The sequence below is a fragment of the Bombina bombina genome, chromosome 11, assembly GCF_027579735.1.
Source record: "Bombina bombina isolate aBomBom1 chromosome 11, aBomBom1.pri, whole genome shotgun sequence".
Taxonomy (NCBI): domain Eukaryota; kingdom Metazoa; phylum Chordata; class Amphibia; order Anura; family Bombinatoridae; genus Bombina; species Bombina bombina.
The window spans coordinates 149,902,649-149,926,664 of record NC_069509.1 but is presented as its reverse complement, the minus strand read 5'-3'; the positions used below and the strand labels follow the sequence as shown (position 1 = coordinate 149,926,664).

At 36.3% G+C, this 24,016-nt stretch overlaps 1 long non-coding RNA gene across 1 annotated transcript in view; it reads left to right on the top strand.

The window, feature by feature from the left end:
- The window catches only part of LOC128642433 (uncharacterized), a 401,130-nt gene that overhangs the window by 247,930 nt on the left and 129,184 nt on the right, over positions 1-24,016 (top strand). The window contains exon 2 of the long non-coding RNA XR_008399656.1: positions 7,441-7,595. This is a non-coding gene — a long non-coding RNA (uncharacterized LOC128642433). The remainder of the gene's footprint in view (positions 1-7,440; positions 7,596-24,016) is intronic.

Sequence of the window (24,016 nt, the reverse complement as noted above, 5' to 3'; positions counted from 1 at the left end):
TCTTCTTCCAGCCGACGCGGATCCATCCTCTTCTACTGACGCCTACTCGCCGAATGAAGGTTCCTTTAAATGACGTCATCCAAGATGGCGTCCCTCAAATTCCGATTGGCTGATAGGATTCTATCAGCCAATCGGAATTAAAGTAGGAAAAATCTGATTGGCTGATTGAATCAGCCAATCAGATTCAAGTTCAATCGGATTGGCTGATCCAATCAGCCAATCAGATTGAGCTCGCATTATATTGGCTGATCGGAACAGCCAATAGAATGCAAGCTCAATTTGATTGGCTGATTGGATCAGCCAATCCGATTGAACTTGAATCTGATTGGCTGATTCAATCAGCCAATCAGATTTTTCCTACCTTAATTCCGATTGGCTGATAGAATCCTATCAGCCAATCGGAATTCGAGGGACGCCATCTTGGATGACGTCATTTAAAGGAACCTTCATTCGGCGAGTAGGCGTTGTGGCAGAAGGATGGATCTGCATCGGCTGGAAGAAGATGGCTCCGCTCCGGATGGATGAAGATAGAAGATGCCGCTTGGATGAAGATGTCTACCGGTCTGGATGTCCTCTTCTGCCCGGATAGGATGAAGACTTCTGCCGCTCCGGATGTCCTCTTTTGGTCCATCGGTGCCCGGCTGGGTGAACACGAATCAAGGTATGGAGATCTTCAGGGGGGTAGTGTTAGGTTTATTTAAGGGGGGTTTGGGTTAGAGTAGGGGTATGTGGGTGGTGGGTTGTAATGTTGGGGGGTGGTATTGTGTTTTTTTTACAGGCAAAAGAGCTGATTTCTTTGGGGCATGCCCCTCAAAAAGCCCTTTTAAGGGCTGGTAAGGTAATAGAGCTGTTAGCTTTTTTAATTTAGATTAGGGTAGGGATTTTCTTTTTATTTTGGGGGCTTTGTTATTTTATTAAGGGGCTTAGAGTAGGTGTAATTAGCTTAAAATTCTTGTAATCTTTTTTTATTTTTTGTAATTTAGTGGGGTTTTTTTGTAATTTAGGTTAGTTTATTTAATTGTAGGTACTTGTAGTTAATTGATTGAATTTATTTATTGATAGTGTAGTGTTAGGTTTAATTGTAACTTAGGTTAGGATTTATTTTACAGGTAATTTTGTAATTACTTTAACTAGGTAGTTATTAAATAGTAAATAACTATTTAATAGCTATTGTACCTAGTTAAAATAAATACAAAGTTGCTGTAAAATAAATATAAATTCTAAAATAGCTACAATATAATTATTCGTTATATTGTAGCTATATTATGGTTTATTTTACAGGTAAGTATTTAGCTTTAAATAGGATTAATTTATTTAATAAGAGTTAATTTATTTCGTTAGAATAAAATTATATTTAACTTAGGGGGGTGTTATTTTTAGGGTTAAACTTAGCTTTATGGGTTAATACATTTATTAGAGTAGCGGCGAGGTACGGTCGGCAGATTAGGGGTTAATACTTGAAGTTAGGTGTCGGCGATGTATTTTTTTGTAATCTGTCTCATCTTCCAAACCTCAAGTACTCTAAAGATAAAATTAAACTCCTCTAGCCTACATCGGACTTCCAAAAGTGAGACTATGTGGATCTGTCTCTCTCCCTGGGGCATGACTATGATTATTGCACTTGGTTTCTCTTTCTGTTCATACTAGTACCCCATAGTAGATTCGTCCTAAAGAAACTTTCATGAAATTATGTTACACATGATGAAAAACTCACCTTGACCGAGGTGAAATATTACTATAAAGTAAAACACTTTGATTTTTAAGTGTTTTTCACTCTGCTATATATCTATTAATCCCTTTCTCGTCCAAATTTTCCCATAGCTATTGTTACTGTTATTTTACTAATAAGAGTTGACATTTTTCAATGCACAACATTGTAATTGCAATCCGGCATCTCTTTTTGTTTTTCGCTAAATATACACTTTTCCAAGAACAAATTTTTGAAAAATATTTCCCCAATTGTGAGGACACATTTAAACACAGTACACTTCCACTCTGCCAGTTGGAATGAGTAACGAAAACAAGAGCTTCTTAGGATAAAAACATACATATTAATTTAGGATAAAAATATTCATTAACTCAGACCAATAATACTTTGGCTAGTTGAGCCATTGCCCTTAATAACTCACCCGAAATTCAGACTCACATTAATAACACATTCCTTTTAGCAAACTAGATGTTGTGGGGGATCGGATAAAAAATCGCTACAACACATTCATTTACTAGACAGAGCAAGATTGACACCCTAAGAACTTATACTATAAAGAACAAATTTACTTTGGCCATTATGACAGAAGTTCTAAAATTTACACTCCCTTGTTCTCTCAAATATTTTATTCGAAAAGAGATACATAAACACTTAAATCAAGTGTAAAAACCTGAGAATTGCTCAATCTCATAGAGTCGCAATACAATGCGCTTTCACTAAGAAAATTCTCCTCCTCCTTTCTCTACGAAACAAACCCCTTTAAATAAATGAGACTATCAACAAAGTCACAGATAGGAGAAGATCAAAAATACATCTGAGCCTCTTATAAAATTATAACAAATTATAAAAAGGCAAACATCTGAGCCTTTTAAAATAATCCTATAAAAAATAAAAAAACTTTTTTAAAAATGTCAGAACGACAACTGAAATTATAAATTGGTAAAACGTACAAATATTGAACCATCCGTAATGTTGGAGGTTATCTGTATGGGTCCATATGTATAAACAAAACACAAAAAATGTTGTAAGAAATTTAAAACCTACTAGATCGAAAACTTCCTAATCCTAATATATGTCTATCGTTTAACATAAACTTTCAGACCCATAATATACAAGTAATGTAATATATCGCCATAACAACAACCGATAAAGATTGGCAGATCATATTCTATATACTTTAGAAAGATATAGGCTTTGACTGTTTTTACCCAATCAGGATATGTGTCTTTTTACACACCTTCTTTCTTAACCAATGAGTAAACAGAATTTGCCACACTTCCAGACAAGTAAACACCTAAAAGACGGAACGGAAAAATCGGCAAAAATTATATACTTTTTAGAAATACAACTTCAACACCTTTAAATACATTACATAGAAGCATTTGAGCTGTATACGCAAATACATTGAACCACAAACGTACTAAATATTAGATAAAATTCATCCACAATGAACCGGAACTCCTAAAGAAACATTTCCGGTATCATGAAACATACCTATTACTATCAGGGTATTTAAAGACCCCTGTTTGCACAAAAAAACAGTCTTGATAAAGGTCAGTGTATGACCGAAACGCGTCGACTGGTAAGTAGCTCTCTTATATTTATATTAGTCAAAGCAATCTACACTATTATATATTTCTTTTAACAGAGGGAATAATTCGCGAACCACTTTTTGAACCGACGCTGAAAAACCCGTATACATTGTTCAGGAACTATCTACACATAGAAAATGGGAATCGCTTTGTGATACACACTACTTTTTGGGGGAATATCTGCATTTGTGAAAAGAATTTGCTATAATCACTCTTAAGGTCCTGAACCACTCAACCTGTGAACTTCACTCTTTTACTTTTTTTTTTTTTTTCTTTAGGCACCTGTTTCGTCACAATTTTTGGAATAGACTGTCACTAATAACTTTTTGCCGTGTTTATTTTTGAAGTTGGTACTTCACCCACATTATTTTTGAGAACTGACACTATTTGCGGTTGAATTTGTTTGCAGCGCTCTATTCTTGCAGCTGCAATTTTACTGTCTGCTATTTTTTCTCTCACACACACTGTCACAATTGTTTTTGTAAATATAAGGATTATTACAAGCCTAAGTTATCAGATTTGCCATACACCCTAGGATTCACCTCTAGCTAATAGAGACATTACTATACAATCACGGGTACATCGTAAACTATCCTTTTCGCCTAGCACTTTCACCCGGTCAGGAGTACCGGTATACTAATACTGCTCCAACACACCTGTAAAAAAAATTTCTGTCTCAACTTACCCAGTTTGAGCTAATTGCATTTAATCTATTTTCGTTTCAGAACAACCGCACACATATCTTGCTGACGCCCAAATTAGGGTGGTCACCATTGCTTTTAATGTTTTTTAGTGTTTCAAACCAACATTGATATTTTCTGTAACATTATTCATTTTATGTAAGACATATTAATTTCCAAGTTTGTACGCTGGTTTCAACATTTGTTTTTATTATTCATTGTTAGATCATCAACTTTTTGTTACACTATCAATTGTAAGGAAAACAAATTTAAATGATCAATTACTAAGTCTATATGCTGTTATCAACTTCTGTTTTTACTATTTATTGTTAACCACATGGATCCATGATTTTTTACTGTACCCATTTTTAACTTTTGAAACGTATTGAATTTTCTGTTAGATTGAATAAACTGTTATCACCTTTTAAATTTGTGTAGTTTTATACATAAGTGTAACAAGACCCTGCCTTCAACAGTTGGCGCTCTGATGTATTTTTGATTTTTAATACTATTTATTATAGGGTTTTTGAGGCGGGAGTGAGGTGGTTTAGGGGTTAATACATTTATTAGAGAAGCGGTGAGCTCTGGTCGGCAGATTAGGGGTTAATAAGTGTAGGTAAGGTAGCGGCGATGTTGGAGGGGCAGATTAGGGGTTAATAAATATTATGTAGGTGTCGGCGATGTTAGGGCCAGCAGATTAGGGGTTTATAGGTATAATGTAGGTTGCGGGGGGGTGCGGTCGGCAGATTAGGGGTTAAAAAAAATTGTTAGAGTGGCGGCGATGTGGGGGGACCTCGGTTTAGGGGTACATAGGTAGTTAATAGGTGTTAGTGTACTTTAGAGCACAGTAGTTAAGAGCTTTATAAACCGGCGTTAGCCCAGAAAGCTCTTAACTACTGACTTTTTCCTGCGGATGGAGTCTTGTCGGTAGAGGGTCTACCGCTCACTTCAGCCAAGACTCTAAATACCAGCGTTAGGCAGATCCCATTGAAAAGATAGGATACGCAATTGGCGTAAGGGGATCTGTGGTATGGAAAAGTCGCGGCTTGGAAGTGAGCATTAGACCCTTTCCTGACTGACTCTAAATACCAGCGGGCGGTAAAAAGCAGCGTTAGGACCCCTTAACGCTGCTTTTGACGGCTAACGCCAAACTCTAAATCTAGGCGTTAATTTTTCAACATAGTACACAAAGTAGACAGGTGAGAGATATTATTAATAAACATTGGGGTAACATTCCCTATCTGCCCATTTTTTGAAAAAACATAACAAAAATGTATCAGAGTTAGAATTTCTAGGCATCAGGAAGGTTGATGCCCATTGGAGAGGACGGAATACGCAAAACATGTTGGGATGTATGGAAATGAAGTGGATTTACAACATGAATTCCCTCATCCCCAATGGACTGAATAAAGATTTTGAGATACACCATTTTTTATGAACAAATATTTTTAATTGCATTATATTGTATTTCTGTTTTGGTGTACTTTAAACTCAGGGTACTTTTTATATATTATCAATTTTACACTGTCATTGCAAATTATACGCGTATATCTGTTTCTGTAATTATGTTTGTTACATTGATATATATGTTTTGCATACTGTCTAATATGAGATTAATGCCCTTAACAAAAATGTTAGTCAGAGGCTTCTTAGTTCACTTCATTGGAAATCTTAACGGCATTGCCCATGACTATCGAGGAGTCCATACGGATCACCATTTCCGGTTCTTGTGACTGCACGGGTTTAAATTTCCTCTGGTCTCATCTGTGCACTATCTTCCTTGAAAAAGCCGTTGGTTAACAGTGAAACGTACATCGAATTTAACCTCCCTCCAGGGACTCATCCAGCTATACCCAACTACATCAGAAAAGGAGTGTAAACCCTGCAGGTATCGGAAGCAGTGATTGAGAGTGGTGTAAACGCTGCTTTGTATCCGCATCCATCCTCATTAGGGGTAAATCACTCACAGTAAACATTAAATGTTCCTAGAAAAGACTCTGATCACGCATATGTATGTTGGTGTATTGGATGTTTTATTGCATTCTATATGTATATTTTAATAAATTATTTATCTTGAAGCCCTTGGGAGACTGTTTGCCTACCAGTATAAAAGTAGGTGTGTGCAGTGAATAAGCTTACTATAGCTCTATCACATGTGAGTAGGATACCTTTGAAACACATTGGATATATCACAGAGTTACACTATATATTGTTTTTCTTTTTTCACTTTGAGGATTTCTTTCAAGACCATCACACTCACTGGACATATCCTTTATATTTTGTATACATTATAGATCTTTGGATCTTTTATTGGAATCTTTATTATATTTATTGTCTTTTATTTTTTACATCTGCTATCACTTATTTTCACATTTTTGTTTTTTGTGATTGGTTTACACTTTTATATATACTATATATATATAGATATATATATATATATAGAGAGAGAGAGATTTATATACTGTATGTATATATATATATATATATATATATCAATTTAAAAATGCATAGAACATTTCCCCAACGAGAAGAACATTGGAAAGTAAAATATTTACAGTACATAAACAGTAAAACACATAATTAAATATTAATATTGATTAAACGTGATTTTTCTGTTTTCAGGTATTTGAGTGGAAAGGGCTCTAGAGTATACATACATATGGATACATTTGTATATATATATATATATATATATATATATATATATATATATATATATATATATATATATGAAAATACATATATACACACATATAAACAAAATACACATGTATACACATATATGCATGTGTACAGTGATTTTTTTGTATATGAAAAGGGGCCGGTACTCAAAAAAAAAAGGTGCAGGTACTCATTGATTTTTGATTAATATTTTCTCCTCAGTAACTTTGAGAAAAGCAAAGGGACAACATTATTTACAATGGCTGACGTATTTTGCAGCCCCCTCATGTGAAAACTAGTGTATTTACATGATGATTACAAATATTACCTCTTATGAGTTGGCAGAGGTGGGGGTACTCAGTACAGATGAGTACCCCCCAAGAAAAAAGCCCTGCATATGTATACATACACATATTTAGACATGTATATGTATGTATATATCCATTACAGTATAGCCTTTTCCATTTAAATACCTTGTTATATATCATAACCTTTTAACCCTTATAATATTTTTTATTTTATTTATATGAATAGTTATTATCAGTATATATGACTGTAACACATTATTTTAAGGTATTTATTTTGGTGCAACTTTTAATTTATCCCTAACCCTTTACGTGAGGTCTTATTATTTTTGCAATACCGTGTATCTTTAAACCCTGTTTTAATGAATAAGGAACTATGTATCTAAAAAATATATTAAGGTCCCCTATCTAGCTAATATATAGTTTTGCTAAAATGCTACGGCTTAACTGCTATTAGCAACTCACTAACGTATTACATGTTTGCCTTTTTTCAGCAGTGTGTGGAGTTCTAGCCTTTTATTCCCTGTTGGAAAACGATCACTGCTTAGAAGAGTTCAGTCTCGCATGCCTGGTATGAAACATACATGTTCAACAAAGCGCCTAGTCCAGAATTCATTGTGTAGGACAACTCAGTGGTGGACTCCAACAGGTAAAAACATACATTTTAAAAAGAGGAATACTTTAAAAATAGAATAAGTACAAGTGTAAAAATAAATTGTATTTTAGTTTTAAACAAATCTCCCCACCCCACTGTGTGTAAAGGGATATTGTATTCATTGTAATTAAATTGTATTTTAGTTTTAAACAAATCTCCCCACCCCACTGTGTTTAAAGGGATATTGTACACTAGATTTTTCTTTGCATACATTTTTTGTAGCTGATCCATTTATATAGCCCGTTTAGGTGTGTTTTTGTAAAAATGTATAGTTTTGCTTATTTTTAAATAACATTGTGATGATTTTCAGACCGGTAACCAAGCCCCAAAATTTTAGATATATACTGATGTATACAGATGTCAGATTGCTTCTGTTTGTATAATGGGTCTTTTCATATGCCTTGCAGGGGGGGATTGGGGGAGGTTTGGCTCTCAGCCCCTTTCAGTGGGTGCCCCAACCTAACCTCATCAACAGTGCTAAATTGGGAGCTTCTAAGTAAGTTTTTAAAAGGTTTTATACTGGATTTTTATATCAGTATCTACAGTATATTCTTCTTTATAGTAGTGTCTTTTACATTCAGTCATATGAAAATTGGTGTATACTGTCACTTTAAGCCTTAACAGTTGTACATGCCATTCCTAAGTTGATTGGTGGATATGTATATATGACACTTCTGATTTGGTCACAAGTTGAGACCTCCTCAGGAACAGCAGTGCATTGTATCTGGCTGCACATTTTATCTATGTGTTTAGTTTAACCCTTTTGCAGAGTGAATACAATTACATACAGTATGTTAAATAATAAAATATATTTTTTATTGTTTTCACACTAGAATGAATAAAAGCTCTCTTTGCTTTTAAGCTCTTAGATGTTTTAAGTTTTAATTAAAATGATCCAGTAAAAATTGTTTATCTACATTTTTACGCAGGAACTCTATAATATCTTGACCATAAAGCAAATAACAAGAATGTCGACTCGATTATTAAGCATATTTCTATTCTGTTTATTGTTAATGTAGGAATGTATAATTTTATTTAAAGTGAATGTTAAGTTGGACGAATGTGTGCCTGTTTTTTAAAAATCCGATTAAAAACAGGGGTACTTTCGTTCATCAAACTTTTAATTTCACTCGTTTAGTTAAAATACTTACCTTTTATTCTTGAAAACCGCTCCAGTGCTTCCCCCCGCCACGCGCAAGCCTCTTCATACATCAGCATTGACGAATCCAGCTTCCTCCAATCACGGCTTTCCCCCCAGAGCAAACATTGCCTGAGGCCAAGCCGTGATTGGAGGAAGCCATATTCATCATTTTTGACATATGAAGAGACTTGCGACGGGCGGGGGAAGCGCTGGAGTGGCTTTCAAGAATAAAAGGTAAGTATTTTAACCAAACGAATGAAATGTAAAGTTTGATGAATGAAATTGCCCCTGTTTTTAATATGATTTTTACAAACCGGGCACACATTCGTCAAACTTGACATTCACTTTAAATTCAAAAAGTAGGGACTTTCCTAACAATAAGTGAACAACTAATGGACATTTTAAAAAAAAATTCAGCAACCCCATCACAGCTGCAAGTACAGCAAAAACCACTGAAACAATATACCCAGAAAATCTTAATGTAACAATAACAGCTTAAGAGTATTGATTAAGAAGGGTGTATTGAGAGCAAAGAGCACAGAATGGAGTTTAATTTGCCATTTTACATGAAGCAATAGCCAAATGATAGATATTTCCCTTTTCTCTTCTTTATATAAGAACTTAAACTTTGTTTAAATGTTTTTGTCATTGAATTTACATATTATTCTTAACTTAGACAATAAAAAAATTGTTAAATCCTTCACAGAGATGCATTGCTACAAAATATGTTTAAGCCAATTAGTTACTGGCATCTGAACTTAGAACCTTCTCAAGTTAAGTACCCTATATCTACTGCTGGTTGAGTTGTGCATATAATTTGTGGTTTTAGTAAAGCTTTAAATTATTACCAATAGATGACTTAGGGGCCGATTTACTATGCCCCTAATGGGGACAACTCGCCCTGTTTCCGTGCGAGCCTTCAGGATCGCCGGAAACAGGGGTTAAGAAGCAGCGGTCATAAGACCACTGCTCCTTAACTGGATCTGCCTCCTCTGAGCAGTGTACAGCAATCTACTTTAATCTCATACAATCAGTTTGATTGACACGCCCTGCAAGAGGCAGATTGGTCGCAAATCTGCAGGGGGCTGCATTGCACAAGAAGTTCACTAGAACTGCTTGTGCAATGCTGAATGCCGACAGAGTATGCTGCCCGCATTCAGCGATGTCTGGCAGACATGATACGCTGCAGTGTATCATGTCCACTACTCATTAATAAATCGTCCCCTTAGTATTTACATTAACTATTTTATAAAATTGCGTGTGCCCATATTTTAAAATGTCATGTATTAAGTTACTTAAAAAAACATATTTTAGTGTCAAACTTTATGCCATTATGGGCTCCATTTAGAAATATATGAATGAGTGAGCCTGCAGCCATAGTAAGGAAGCAGCAGTCATCAGACTGCTGTTTCCTAATCTATATGACAGCTCTGATCTGGCAGTTTTCAACCACCTTGAATTTGTCTGACGGGGTGATTGACAGCCCCTGCTCATACGCCATTGGCTGCATACGAGCAGGGGGCAGCATTGAACTAGCAGTGGCTTGTGTAATGATAAATGTAACCAGCTTATTGCTGACTGCTAATTGCAATGCCGAGCAGACAGGTTTGGAGATGTCGGCCCGTGTCTGCCTGATATTTTTTAAATTGAACCCTATGGGGTAGATTTATCATACCCCGGACGAACATGATTCGCTATAGCGAGTCTTGCTTGCCCTGCATCACTAAATGCCAACAGCACACGCTGTCAGCATTTAACATTTGAAATGTTTGTGCAATGCCGCCCCCTGCACATTTACAGCAAATCGTATTGGATCTGGATGATTGCAGTCCGCCACATCAGAGGTGGCGGACGGGTTATGGATTGCAGTATCCGCTGCTTGGTAAATCTACCCCTGAGGGGCAGATTAATCAAGGGCCGAATGGCCCCTTATGCCCCTGTTTCCGCACGAGCCTTCAGGTTTGCCGGAAACAGCAGTTATGAAGCAGCAGTCTTAAGACCGCTGCTCCTTAACTGGTCCACTGCCTCTTAGGCTGCGGACCTCAATCCGCCTGATCCTATACAATCAGGTTTATTGACACCCCTGCTAGCGACCGATTGGCGTGAATCTGCAGGGGGCGGTATTGCACAAGCAGGTCACTAGAACTGCTTGTGCAATGTTAAATGCTGACAGCATATTCTGTCGGTATTCAGCGATGTCTGGCGGACATGATTCGCTGCAGCATATCATGTCCACCAGACTTTGATAAATTGGCCCCTTAGTCTTGAAAGCAAAAAACATCAGTTTATTTTTTAAGATGGCAAAAGAATTCTAGAGCAAACTTGTTCAGTAATTACGACTGTAATTGTGTCAAAACGTGTATAATTTATTTTATACCTTTTATTTATAGCAACACAAATAGTTCTAGGTAGTGTATTTTACATATAAAAATTAATTTGCTGCAGAGGATATTGGATTGGTTCTCAAATTACGACTCTAAAGCATGGGTCCATTTAGAACATGAACTAACGGGTTACGCACACCTTGGCGCCCTATGCTGGGGACCAAAAATTAATAAATTACCTTCCCCAATTTGTAACACTATTATAAAGGAAACATACAATATGTGGGAGGGAATACTAAAAGCCTATCCCCTTCTTTCCAGCAGACCCTCCCCCTTAACTCCCCTAACCGACAATCAGGATTTTCTACCAGGGCTGGGACATATAGGCCATGCAACTAAAAAAAGTCATAGAGCCCTAATGGCATATCAATTAGGCAATGAACAGAGATGGTATACCGTTGAGGAACTAAAAAATAATGAGCTTTCCTTCTTCCAAGATTGGTTTAAACTATACCAATGCCACTCATACATAATTAATCATCTGGATAGGAAAAATATAATGAGAACTCCTACCCAGTTTGAATCTTTATGCTGTAAGAATAACCCAGTAACTCACGCCTTATCCCGCCTGTACGCCCTCCTACAAAACCAGCTCCCGGGTCAATCCCCTTACTATATAGACAGATGGGAACATGAACTAGGACTGACTGTTGCCCCTTCAGAGGCTACTCGAATATTTTCCACCATTACTAAGATCTCCATCTCCTGTAGAATGCTCGAAATGAATATTAAACTAATACATAGGTGGTATCTCACCCCGGCTAGGTGTCATAAATTATTTAGCAAAACTAGTAACTTATGCTGGAGATGTCACTCCCAGACGGGAACAATGTCGCACATATGTTGGCAATGCCCACACATCGTTCCCTTCTGGGCAGAAGTGATAAAGGAAACATCTACCATCTTAAGCCCCGAAATCACTGGAGATCCCCTCTTATGGCTCTTTCACCTTACCCCCAAAAAATATACCTCTTCCCAAACCAAATTACTCCACATACTAATTAATAGTGCTAATACTTTAATAGTCAAAAATTGGAAAACACCCTCAACCCCCTCCCTAGCGCAATGGATTGCTCAATGCCAAACTGTATTAAATCTGGAAGAGTATCACTATATGAAAACTAGACGCATAGACGTGTACCTTGAAATTAAAATCCTATGGGAATCTTATATAAGAGATAAATTTGAAAGTCCACCCAATCCCACACCTACCCCGCTACCTGCAGCGCCTCTGGCTCCTGATAGCCCCAGGTTTACACCTATACATCTCTCCTTCTGTAACATTGTTGTACCTCTACTTACACCACTTCTGTAACCATAATTGATTGATGAGTCTAATGTCAAAAAACTATTCTCAACTTTCGTCATTTTATCTTTCATTTGTTGTATTTTTGTTTGTTTTATTGATTGCTGACACCTGCCTCCTATCAAAGCTCTGTACAACTTTTGTTCAAAAATCAATAAAAACAGTTTAAAAATAAATAAATAAATAAATTTGCTTTGGCGCTGTTAGCCAGCTCAAAAATTGGAGCCACAATTTTTCTTTTATATATTTTTATTTTATTTGAATGGATATAATTATTTTTATGGATATCTTAAATCTGTAGGAATGTTAATAGATACAGAATGATAAATTCAGGGGTCTATCACAATTCTTTAGAAAAAACGTTTCTAATTGTTTTCAACAAAAAATAACCATTTAAGTCTATGGAGCTTTTTGTAAATAAATCAGTTGACAAACAATGCTAAAGGCTTGTGATCGACCACTTAATTTGATAAAAAAAACACCCACACATTTTTTTGGCTAGAATACAAATGGAGTGCAATGGGTCTTGAGCTAAGAATAGCGCACAATCTTGTATTAAAATTAGATGCCAAAAATGACTAACCAGAGAATCTTAATATTGAAAGAGTGTAAAGTATGTTTGTATTTATGTGTGCACATACATAGACATATATATCAATACTCACATACAAATCCACATACAAATATATACACATCTGACCTCATCCCTGTCCCTCACCCTGTCATATACCATATCACTTTCAAACATTGTAACACCATATTTAACAAAATAATAATAATATTAATAGTAGTTCAAATAGTTTTGTTCTTCACTAAGTTAAAGATGATATATATATATATATATATATATATATATACAGTATATATATATATATATATATATATATATATATACAGTATATATATTTATATATATATATATATCCAAGTTGGTATAGCACTCACAGTAACTTATGTTTGTGCAACCCCGAAACGTCACTTTGTATTTGTATTAAACAGACATTTACTTGCAAGACCTGGTGAGTGCTTTTGACTATTTGGATACGTATATATATATATATATATATATATATATATATATATATATATATATATTATCTATACACAATATAAATATCTAATTTTATCTATCTGTCTATCTATCTATATACATTTTTACAAAACTATTTCTTAGCGTGCCTTTGGCTTAGTGCACTTTGGAGTACCGTACCTCAGGTTAGTGTCTGATTGAATACCAGAGCAGAGTATATGAGGTGATGGATTTAGCGCAGTTAGCACACCTAAGGCTTTTGCTCCAGCACGGCTGATTTAATTGTACAGAGTTAGCGCTAATATGTTTGCACTCCACTTGTTATCTAGCCCTATTTATTGGAAGCTTTAACGTGACCAATTCATCTAGTCTATTTCTTGGTGGCAAATTTCTTGTCATTATGTCATTTTAACACATTTATGGATAGATTACAAGTGGACTGCTAATTTATTGCACACCCGCAAATGAGCAAATTTATTAATTTGCGGGTGTCTCTGTGATGGTGTGTGCATATGTCTGTGTATTTTCTGTGGTTGTCTCTATGAGGGTGTGTGCATATGTTTGTGTCTCTGTGAGGGTGTGTGTGTGTTTTTTCTGTGGATGTCTCGCTCTAACAAACACAAGAGAAAGGTTAAATAACCAGCCATTACAAAATTAATCAAATTGATCAGATCTCTGGTTAATTTTCTAAAAGTGCCTTAAATGCCCCCAAAATAGGGGGTCTTTTATTTTTCATAAAAAAAATGCTGCACTATGCAGTTTTAAGGAGTTAAAGATTGGCGGGAGTGGGGTGTTAGAAAAAAAGCGCTCTAAAAAGTGCCTTTACATTGCGGTCTATGGTAACTGTGTGTTCACAGCAAATATATATTGTATAATGTATATAAGCATATGCATATATATTTATATGTATAAACATACAGTATTAACACATAAATAGATTTAAAATTGCTGCCCATCACTGCGCTACTTACCCCCTTTGCTGCGCTTAAGTTCTGTGCCATGTATGACGGCATCAGAATGAGGGTCCCATTGGAGCCCATGGAAGCACGCTCTCATGAGCGGCATGCTCCAGTGCAATGCGAGGTTGCATTCTCATTGCATGCTCTGGTATTGCTCAGTTGAGCGCAAATATTGCTTTAGCATAAGCGATATTTTGCGCTCAACTCGTAATCTGGACTTAACGCGCACATGGTAGGATTGAACTCTGTATGTAACAAAATGAATGATAGAACACAATGGCCCCTATTTAACAAAGGTTTTGCGGACCTGATCCGACAGTGCGGATCAGGTCCGCAAGTCCTTGCTGAATGCGGAGAGCAATACGCTCTCCGTATTCAGCATTGCACCAGCAGCTTACAAGAGCTGCTGGTGCAACACCGCCCCCTGCAGACTCACAGCCAATCGGCCGCCAGCAGGGGGTGTCAATCAACCCGATCGTACTCGATCGGGTTGAATTGTTGAGATTCCTGTCCGCCTGCTCAGAGCAGACGGACAGGATTATGGAGCAGCAGTCTTTGTGACCGCTGCTTCATAACTGCTGTTTCTGTCGAGTCTGAAGACTCGCCAGAAACACGGGCCGTCAGGCTCCTTTCTGAGCTTGATAGAGAGGCCCCTATACCTGGTGCTTTAAAAAGTATAGCCTGCACGTTTCCCAATGGAGCACTAATAATTTTTTTTTCTAATACTTACAAGTGTTGAATACTGAAGTGAGGATTATTTCTATACAAATGTGAATAAATTATTCTGGTAGTCTTGTATCTGTGGTAGAAAATAAATAGCTGCATTTACTAATGACATATCTTTAAAAAGTGATATTCTTTATATTGATCTGTTGCTTTGATTTCATTTATTTCTGACAATATTGGAACAAATCCTAATTTCTCCTTTTCATGTTCGGCACTTGGCAAACTACGTTCCATCAGCAGAAATTTGTCATTAGCAGCCTGTCCAAGTGACTCCTTCAATTACAGAAAGTGATAGGAAAGAAAAACCTGTATTTTGAGATATTTCATTTCAAACGCCAAGACATGTCCATTATGCAAATCAGACCTATAAGAAGTTTTAAAGTCTGTGAAGAAGAAAAAAAAGAAATCGACAGTTCTTTATTGTATTAACATAAATACAGAGCTAAGAGTTAACAAGATAAAGAAAAGCAATTCAACCAGTTATTTGGGATGTTCACATATGATTTAACAGGACTGGAAATGTTGAATGAAGTGCGTTAGAATAGTTGAATAGAAACTGTTTATGGTGATTCTTTATGCAGAACATTGCTTAATGTGAAGCAGAAATCTTGTTTTACTAGAAACTCATCACAATAGCTTGTTATAAGCAGCTACTAAAAGAAGAGTGTTACTCCAAATGTTCTATCATGTATTTTAAAATGAATATATTTCAACTAGTTATGGGCAAAATTTCAGGATTCTGCATATGTTTGAAATTTGTTTTGCAAATGCTGAATCTCCAAATGTAGCTCATGCCTATTTCAGATCTTTTGGGATGGAAATCAGTCATCTGACGTTTACTTTATCTATCATCTATCTATCTATCTATGGGCTAGATTACAAGTGGCATGCTAAATACATTTTTCACTCGCATGCAAACATGACTCAAAGTAATCTTTTAACACTGGCTTGTAAACGCCCGTTTAACAAATTGAAAGTAAATTGCGCGCAAGCAAAACCATTTCCTACTTTGTGAAGAACATTGGAATGTAAAATATTTACATTAAATTCACAGTAAAAAAAAACATAAAATATTAAAAGTGATTAAAAATTATTTTTCAAGTTTTAAGGTATTTGAGTGGAATGGGCTCCAAAGTGTTTATATTTGTGTACATATTTATATGTAAGTGGATATATGTGTTTATTGCATATATCTATATATTTAACTTGAAAGGCTCAAAGGTGTATGTATATGTGTATATACAGTATATATACAGTATAGTATATATATATATATATATATACACACATACATGTGTATAAATGTGTCTATATTTTTATATATGTATACATATATAGATAATAGCCCTTTCCATTCAAATACCTTGCCATATACAATGTTCCTTTTAACCCTTATAAAACATGTTATTAATATTAATATGAAATATTTTTTGTCAGAAAGTGTATAAATGAGTGTAATAGTTTATTTTGATGTGTTTCTTGAACTTTTTTTTTAACCCTTACACTTTACATCTGGTCTTCAGGCACACTAATCCATTGAGCACAAATTCTGTTTGTGGTCAAGTGCAACTGTTTACTTTCAACTTGTAATATGCTTGCTAGTTAGTGTGATCATGATATTGCGTATTGCGAGTGCGACCTGCCCTAACTTTAGGGCGCCACTTGTAATCTAGCCCACTGTAAGATGCATGCTAATATACCTTAATTTCTGATAAGAAATGTACAATTAATTAATGCAGCTTTATTTTGTTGAATGAGTATATTGTTTTATCTTTTTTCCTTTTCACTGATTTCTCTGCGTGTAATCCACTGAGCACATCAGGTGAGCCAATGACAAGAGGCATATATGTGCAGCCAACAATCAGCAGCTAGCTCCCAATAGTTCATTGCTGCTTCTGTGCTTTCAAAGGTATGCTTTTCAACAAAGGTTACCAAGAGACAAAGCAAAGTACATAGAAGTAAATGGGAAAGTTGTTTAAAATTGCATGCTATCTAAAATTTTAATTTTGACTTTACTGTTCCTTTAAAGAAAAAAATTGGATGTCTTTTCATATCCCATAGCAATGATTCAGCATATTTAAAGGGACACTCAAGTCAAAATAAAACTTTCATGATTCAGAAAGAACACGCAATTTTAAGAGACTTTTCAATTTACTTCCATTATCTAATTTTACACATTCTTTTTATATACACACTTTCACAGGCCCCAGCTCCGACAGAGCATGTGCACAAGTTTACTGGGTATATGTATACTAGTCTGTGATTGGCTAATGGTTGTCAAATAAGGGGGAAAAAATTGTCCGAGAAAAAATCTACTGCTTATTCGAAATTCAAAATAAGTCTCTTCTCTTTGTCTTTTTATTATGTACTTGTTAATTATGCAATTCTACTGTATTGATTGGTCCTTTAATTAACAATAATTTGTTAAACAAGTATTTAAAGAAATAGATATATGTTTATGTATAATCTCCATCTAATAACTACATTTTAAGAAACTCAGATAGAGGTCCCTATTTATCAAGGTCTGGCGGACCTGATCCGACAGTGCAGATCAGGTCCGCCAGACCTCGTATTCAGCATTGCACCAGCAGCTCACAAGAGCTTCTGGTGCAACACCGCCCCCTGCAGACTTGCGGCCAATCGGCCGCCAGCAGGGCGGTGTCAATCAACCCGATTGTACTCGATCCGGTTGATTTCCGGCGATGTCTGTCCGACTGCTCAGAGCAGGCGGACAGGTTATGGAGCAGCGGTCTTTGTGACCGCTGCTTCATAACTGCTGTTTCTGGTGAGCCTGCAGGCTCGCCAGAAACATGGGGCATCAAGCTCCATTTGGAGCTTGATAAATATGCCACAGAGCATACACTTTTAAACAATTGTTACAATAGAGTATAATTTACTCATGAATGGTACGAAAAAAGTGTCAATTTTTATGATATCGCACTGATAGGTGATACTTTGCCACATAAAATCCACTCAAAATTGTACAGAAAACCCATTTCACGGAATACCATCTTACACAATAAAAGTGGACATCCTCATGTTTTCAAAGGGATAGCAAAAAGCCAATTCCCGAGGGCAAGGAGAATATGCAATTAGGATAGGGACTTTATTGAGTAGAGTAAAGACATCAAACAAAGACTTAAAACCAGAGGTTATTCCCCCAGAATGCTTGACCATCTAGCAAACACAAAATGCTTGTAGATGGTAGACAACCCTTACAAACACAGGATAAAAAGAAAGGATACATCAGATAATATACAACTGTCCTTCATAACACAATATTCTTCAGACTATTGCTAAAAAATATTTTCTGATTCTATTAGGGGACATCCATTTAAAATCCACAGTGGAAAAGGGTTTCAAATGTGTTTACTCAAATAATCTTACTTTAGGCAATAGCCTTGCCCCTAGTCAATTAACTACCAAAAATAGAAATGCAGGATCATGGCTGCAAGTAAATGGCACCTACAAATGTGGGAACCACAGGTGTAAGGCTTGTGATTATATCATTGAGGGTAAGGAGTTTTACTCATGTGATACCTCAAAAATGTTTCAAACAAGAAGGTGCATCAATTGTTCCACAACTTATGTTGTCCATCTCACTGAGTGTGTTGAACATTTAAAACAATATGTGGGCATGACTAGCAGAGACGTCCAGACACCTGTCCGAGAACATCTCGGCTATATTAAAAATGATAGACCATGCTCTGCCCTTTCAAGACATTTCTTAGAGGTACACAACAAGGGCACAAAATATTTCAAATGGTGAGCAATAGAAACAATATGATTGCTCCCCAGGGGAGCTAACAAAGACCAGTTGTTAGCAAGGCAGGAAGTATATTGGATTATGAAACTTCATACACAAATTCCATATGGTTTTAATTCAGAATTTGATATCATTAATCATTGGAAATTGAATATATCCATATTAGTCAAGGAAAAACCCTATTAAGAGAATAGGGAAAAGTATGCTCTTTCTACACATAAAGTATATATTTTTCCACTTCAAATGTAACTTTTATTAGTTATAGTTAGTTAAAAAGGCAGCAGAAATAGTAGTATCTAGCGTGCCAGAAAAATAGTTAAAAACACAACTCTGTAACTGTGACTTGTATAACGTACTTCAATGTTGCTAATTTTAGGTTATCTGTCACATATTGAGGAGGAGGAGAAAAATCAATGATATTAGGTAAATGTAAGAGCCTTTATTTAGGAACTGTGTCCTGTATTGCCCTATTTTAGGGTAGATAAGCCACTTTTTTTTACACTAAATATGCTATATATCCCTTCCCCATCCTTCCCACAATATGCCCCAAATGTTACAACAAATGTTACAACAACAAATAAAAATATCAATTAGTAGATAGTCTGAAGTTAACAGTGTGCAGTTAAAATAAATACGACGCCCCTGACGCGGTCGCGATTCACTTATACGCTTCCTCAGAGGGGACAGCCTCAGGGGCTTCGTGTTTATTTTAACTGCACTCTGTTAACTTCAGACTATCTACTAGTTGATATTTGTATTTGTTGTTGTAACATTTGTTGTAACATTTGGGGCATATTGTGGGAAGGATGGGGAAGGGATATATAGCATATTTAGTGTAAAAAAGGGGCTTATCTATCCTAATATAGGGCAATACAGGACACAGTTCCTAAATAGATGCTCTTACATTTACCTAATATCGTTGATTTTTCCCCTCCTCCTCATATGTGATAGATAACCTAAAATCAGCAACATTGAAGTACTTTATACAAGTCACAGTTACAGAGTTGTGTTTTTAGCTATTTTTCTGGCACGCTAGATACTACTATTTCTGCTGCCTTTTTAACTATAACTAGTAAAAGTTAAATTTGAAGTGGAAAAATATATACTTTATGTGTAGAAAGAGCATATTACTTTTCCCTATTCTCTTAATAGGGGTTTTCCTTGCTTTAAATGTTGTAATATGCTCTAAGCACACTCCCAGCCAGTTACCTCCTTCTATAATATAGACAACAAGGTCAGCTGGAAGAAAATAGAATTTTTGCCTTTTCCAGCAAATCTGGGATCACTTCCATTCGTTTTGTTATATATCCATATTAGTGATCCATTTAGTGATTTTTTTCACTTTTCATTTTCCAGTATACTACTGTCATGACCCAATATTTTTATTTGCATATGTTTTATTTATTCGTTTTTTTACTATCCATATTGAGATCTTACCTATTTAACCAATTTTACTGGAGTTATTGACACGTATGTGGTGTTTATATATGAATATTAAATATTATAAAAAAAATATGAATCCCTATTGGTTTGACTAAATATTTGAGTTTTGTTTGAGAACTGTGTTTAGTTTTAGCTAACACCCAATATGGGAGTCTGTAGGTGTTTCTTGTGTGAAAAGCATCCTTTTTTGTGATATCATGTGTCATTACTGGAAATATATTTTCTTATGTATGTATTTAGATATTCTTTTCACATGAATGGATGCACCGTGAGTTTTCAGTTATAAGACTTACCTATGATAAATTGTCCATCTATGTATACGTCTGCACATATATAGGATGTATTTAAAAGCAAAACCTTTTTACATTATTATACAACTGTCTATACACTTATCTGAATATGCAAATCCCAAATTTGTTTTGCATGAATATTGCATTTTGCAAACTGTATTAAGTTTTGTATGACTTATGTTATTTTTATTCCCATTGTGTAGATTTACACCAGTGTCAACCCTATGTGACTACATTGAAGTGATAATCAACTATGTATTAAATTTACTTAGGTATATTTAATAACTAATTATTACCTCTAGACCTTGTAACCTTTTTGTATAACATATTGTAACATGTATGCTCATTAGGATAAATTTGTGTTGATTCAGTGAACAACAGGTTAACAGGGGTGTGTTCTACACCGACCAATGACCTGTCTAGGCTTAGCCTTTTTAAATGGCACTCACCTGTGCCTTTTCAGGTTTATGAGTACTGCTAAAGCCTAAACGCGTAAAACCTTTCTCCCTTGTGTGTAACATGTCGCTATTTTTAACGAATGAACAATAAAGCCATTTTTACTTTTTGGATAATTTGGGATATACTCTCTTTTTTTCTTATCATTTTTTTACTTCTATTATCAAACTTTCTTTGTTGTCTTGGTATAATTTGTTGAAAAGCAGGGATGTATGCTTAGAAGCCAGCTCATTTCAGGAGCACTATACGGCAGCAGTTTTGCGAAAGTGTTATCCATTTCCAAGTTCAGTAGAGGGCAGCACTATTTCCTGCCATGTAGTGCTCAAGATACCTATCTAGATATCTCTTCAACACAGAATATTATGGGGAAAAAACTAATTTGATAATAGAAGTATATTGGAAACTTTTTTAAAAATGGTATGCTCTGTCTGAATCACAAAAGAACATTTTTGGGTTTCCAATCCCTTTAAATATATATGTTTATATCTACAATACTAGAAAGTGGAAAGAGAAGAAGGCACCACAATAGTGCAAAATCATTGTGATAGGAAAAACACACATGCAGATAACATCATACTCACAGAGTATCAAGCACTTGAGAAGAGCTACACATGCCTTCTGGACCTTTGGGAGCCATCCAGATAGCTCTCCCTCCAGCAATAAACTCGGCCAGTTGGAAAACCTTCAATGGCTCTGCAAGTCACTGGTAACAGCCTCCTTGGTTCTGTATATTGCTCAAATGGGAAAATATCAACAAGGCTCCTCTGATTTGAGCCCAAAAGGTGATATAAGGTTCAGAAATTATATACTCTGTTTAAAGTGAAATGTGGATAAAAGGGGTAAAAAGTTATGATAAAATAGTCTAATATAAAAATATAGACTTTAATAAAACAACAAGAATATCACAACGTGTTTCTCGGTTGTCAATGACCGTTTCTTGAGGTGTATACACAACAAATAAAAACATGACTTATAAACCCTAATCAACATCTAGTAAAACTAAGTGCGCATGCGCAAAGGTTCCCCACCGTGTCAATGCTGACATCATTCCTGACAAGGTGTACATTGATTGGACCCACTGCAATCTGGATTTCGTCCCCATCACTCCACAGCGACAGCAATCGTTAAGGTTACCAATGACCTACTTACAGCAAAATCCAAAGGCTACTTCTCTCTGCTTATCCACCTTGATCTGTCTGCAGCCTTTGATACTGTTGACCACCCTCTTTTGCTCCAAACCCTCCAATCCTTTGGCATTTGTGACACAGCCCTCTTGTGGTTCTCTACCTAACTGTCAAACCGTACCTTTAGTGTAGTCTTCTCTGGGGCCTCCTCTGCCTTACAATCTACACGTCACTATTAGGTTCCCAAATAAAGTAAACAAAGAGAGTCCAATACTAGAACGGCTACTAACAGGTCATCCTTTATTCAAAAATGTTAAAAGTAAACCAACAAGGGCAAAAATACAACAAACATGATTAAAAGCAAAAGCTTGTGGCACACATCCCCTCACACAGAACGCGTTTCGGGAAACCCCGTACTCACACATCTGCCAAAGGATTGAATAAAGGATGACCTGTTAGTAGCCGTTCTAGTATTGGACTCTCTTTGTTTGCTGTTATCTATTCTGAATTACTATTGGGCTACCAGGCATCAGCTGGGGATGAGACTGGGCGCATAGCGTCACATCCGGTAAGAGGATCTGGAGAGCAAGACGGATTCTATCAGCAGAGCTCGGGGTACAGCGGTGGAGTAAAACACTGACTAGTGTGATCCTAAATATGGTTTCCCGGCGAACCCTTCGACGAGCAAAGACCACTTGGGAATTAAAGTGAGTGTCCTTCATTTTATTATAAACTGCTGTGTTTTCTTGCCATAAGGAGTGGCGTGACAACGCCGAAAATCTTATCTTATATATACGCTTGTTACTAAGGTACACCGTTAGTGCTGAGACTTTTTTGCGGTCCCAAATAAAGTCCCATGGGTTCCAATAACATTTGTATGCCAACGACACCCAAATCTACTTCTCTGCACCAGACCTATCTCCTTCCTTGCTAACCCGTGTCACTAACTATCTTTCTCACATCTCTTCCTGGATGTCCTCTGATAACCTAAAGCTAAATCTCTCCAAAACTGAGCTCCTTATTTTCCCCCTTCTTACAAAATCTCCACCCCCAATCTCTCTATAACTGTTGAGAACTCCATCATTACCCCTACCCCGTATGCCCAATGTCCTGGGGGTCACATTTGACTCAAATCTTTCTTTCACTCCTCACATTCAGTCCTTTTGCTAAATCTTGCTGCTTTCACCTTAAAAACATCTCTAAAATTAGACATTTCCTTACACAAGACACAACTAAGATTTTAATATCCACTCTCTCATTCTTTCTCTCCTCGATTACTGCAACTCTGTCCTCTCTGGTCTCCCCAGCTGCCGCCTAGCTCCTTTACAATCCATAATGAATGCCTCTGCCAGGCTCATCTTCCTTACACATCGCACTTCATCTGCTGCACCTCTCTGCCAATCCATTCTCACTCTGACATACAAAGCCCTCAACTGCACTGCTCCCCCCTATATCTCAGACCTTGTCTCCAGATACTTTCCCTCCCATCCCCTTCGCTCTGCTCATGACCTCCTACTCTCCTCCTCTCTTGTTATCTCCCCACACTCCAGTTTACAGGACTTCTCCTGACTGCCTCCCATCTTGTGGAACTCTCTGCCTCGTTCCACAAGACTCTCCCCTAGCTTTGAAAGCTTCAAGTGCTCCCTAAAGACTCTACTGTTCAGGGATGCATACAACCTACACTTTCTTTATACCAGTTCCTCTCCTCCATTGCTATCCCCTTGAACCTCCTTAGAATGTAAGCCTAAGAGTCCAGCTTAAGAGTCTGCATTTTACCTGTGACTCTTCTT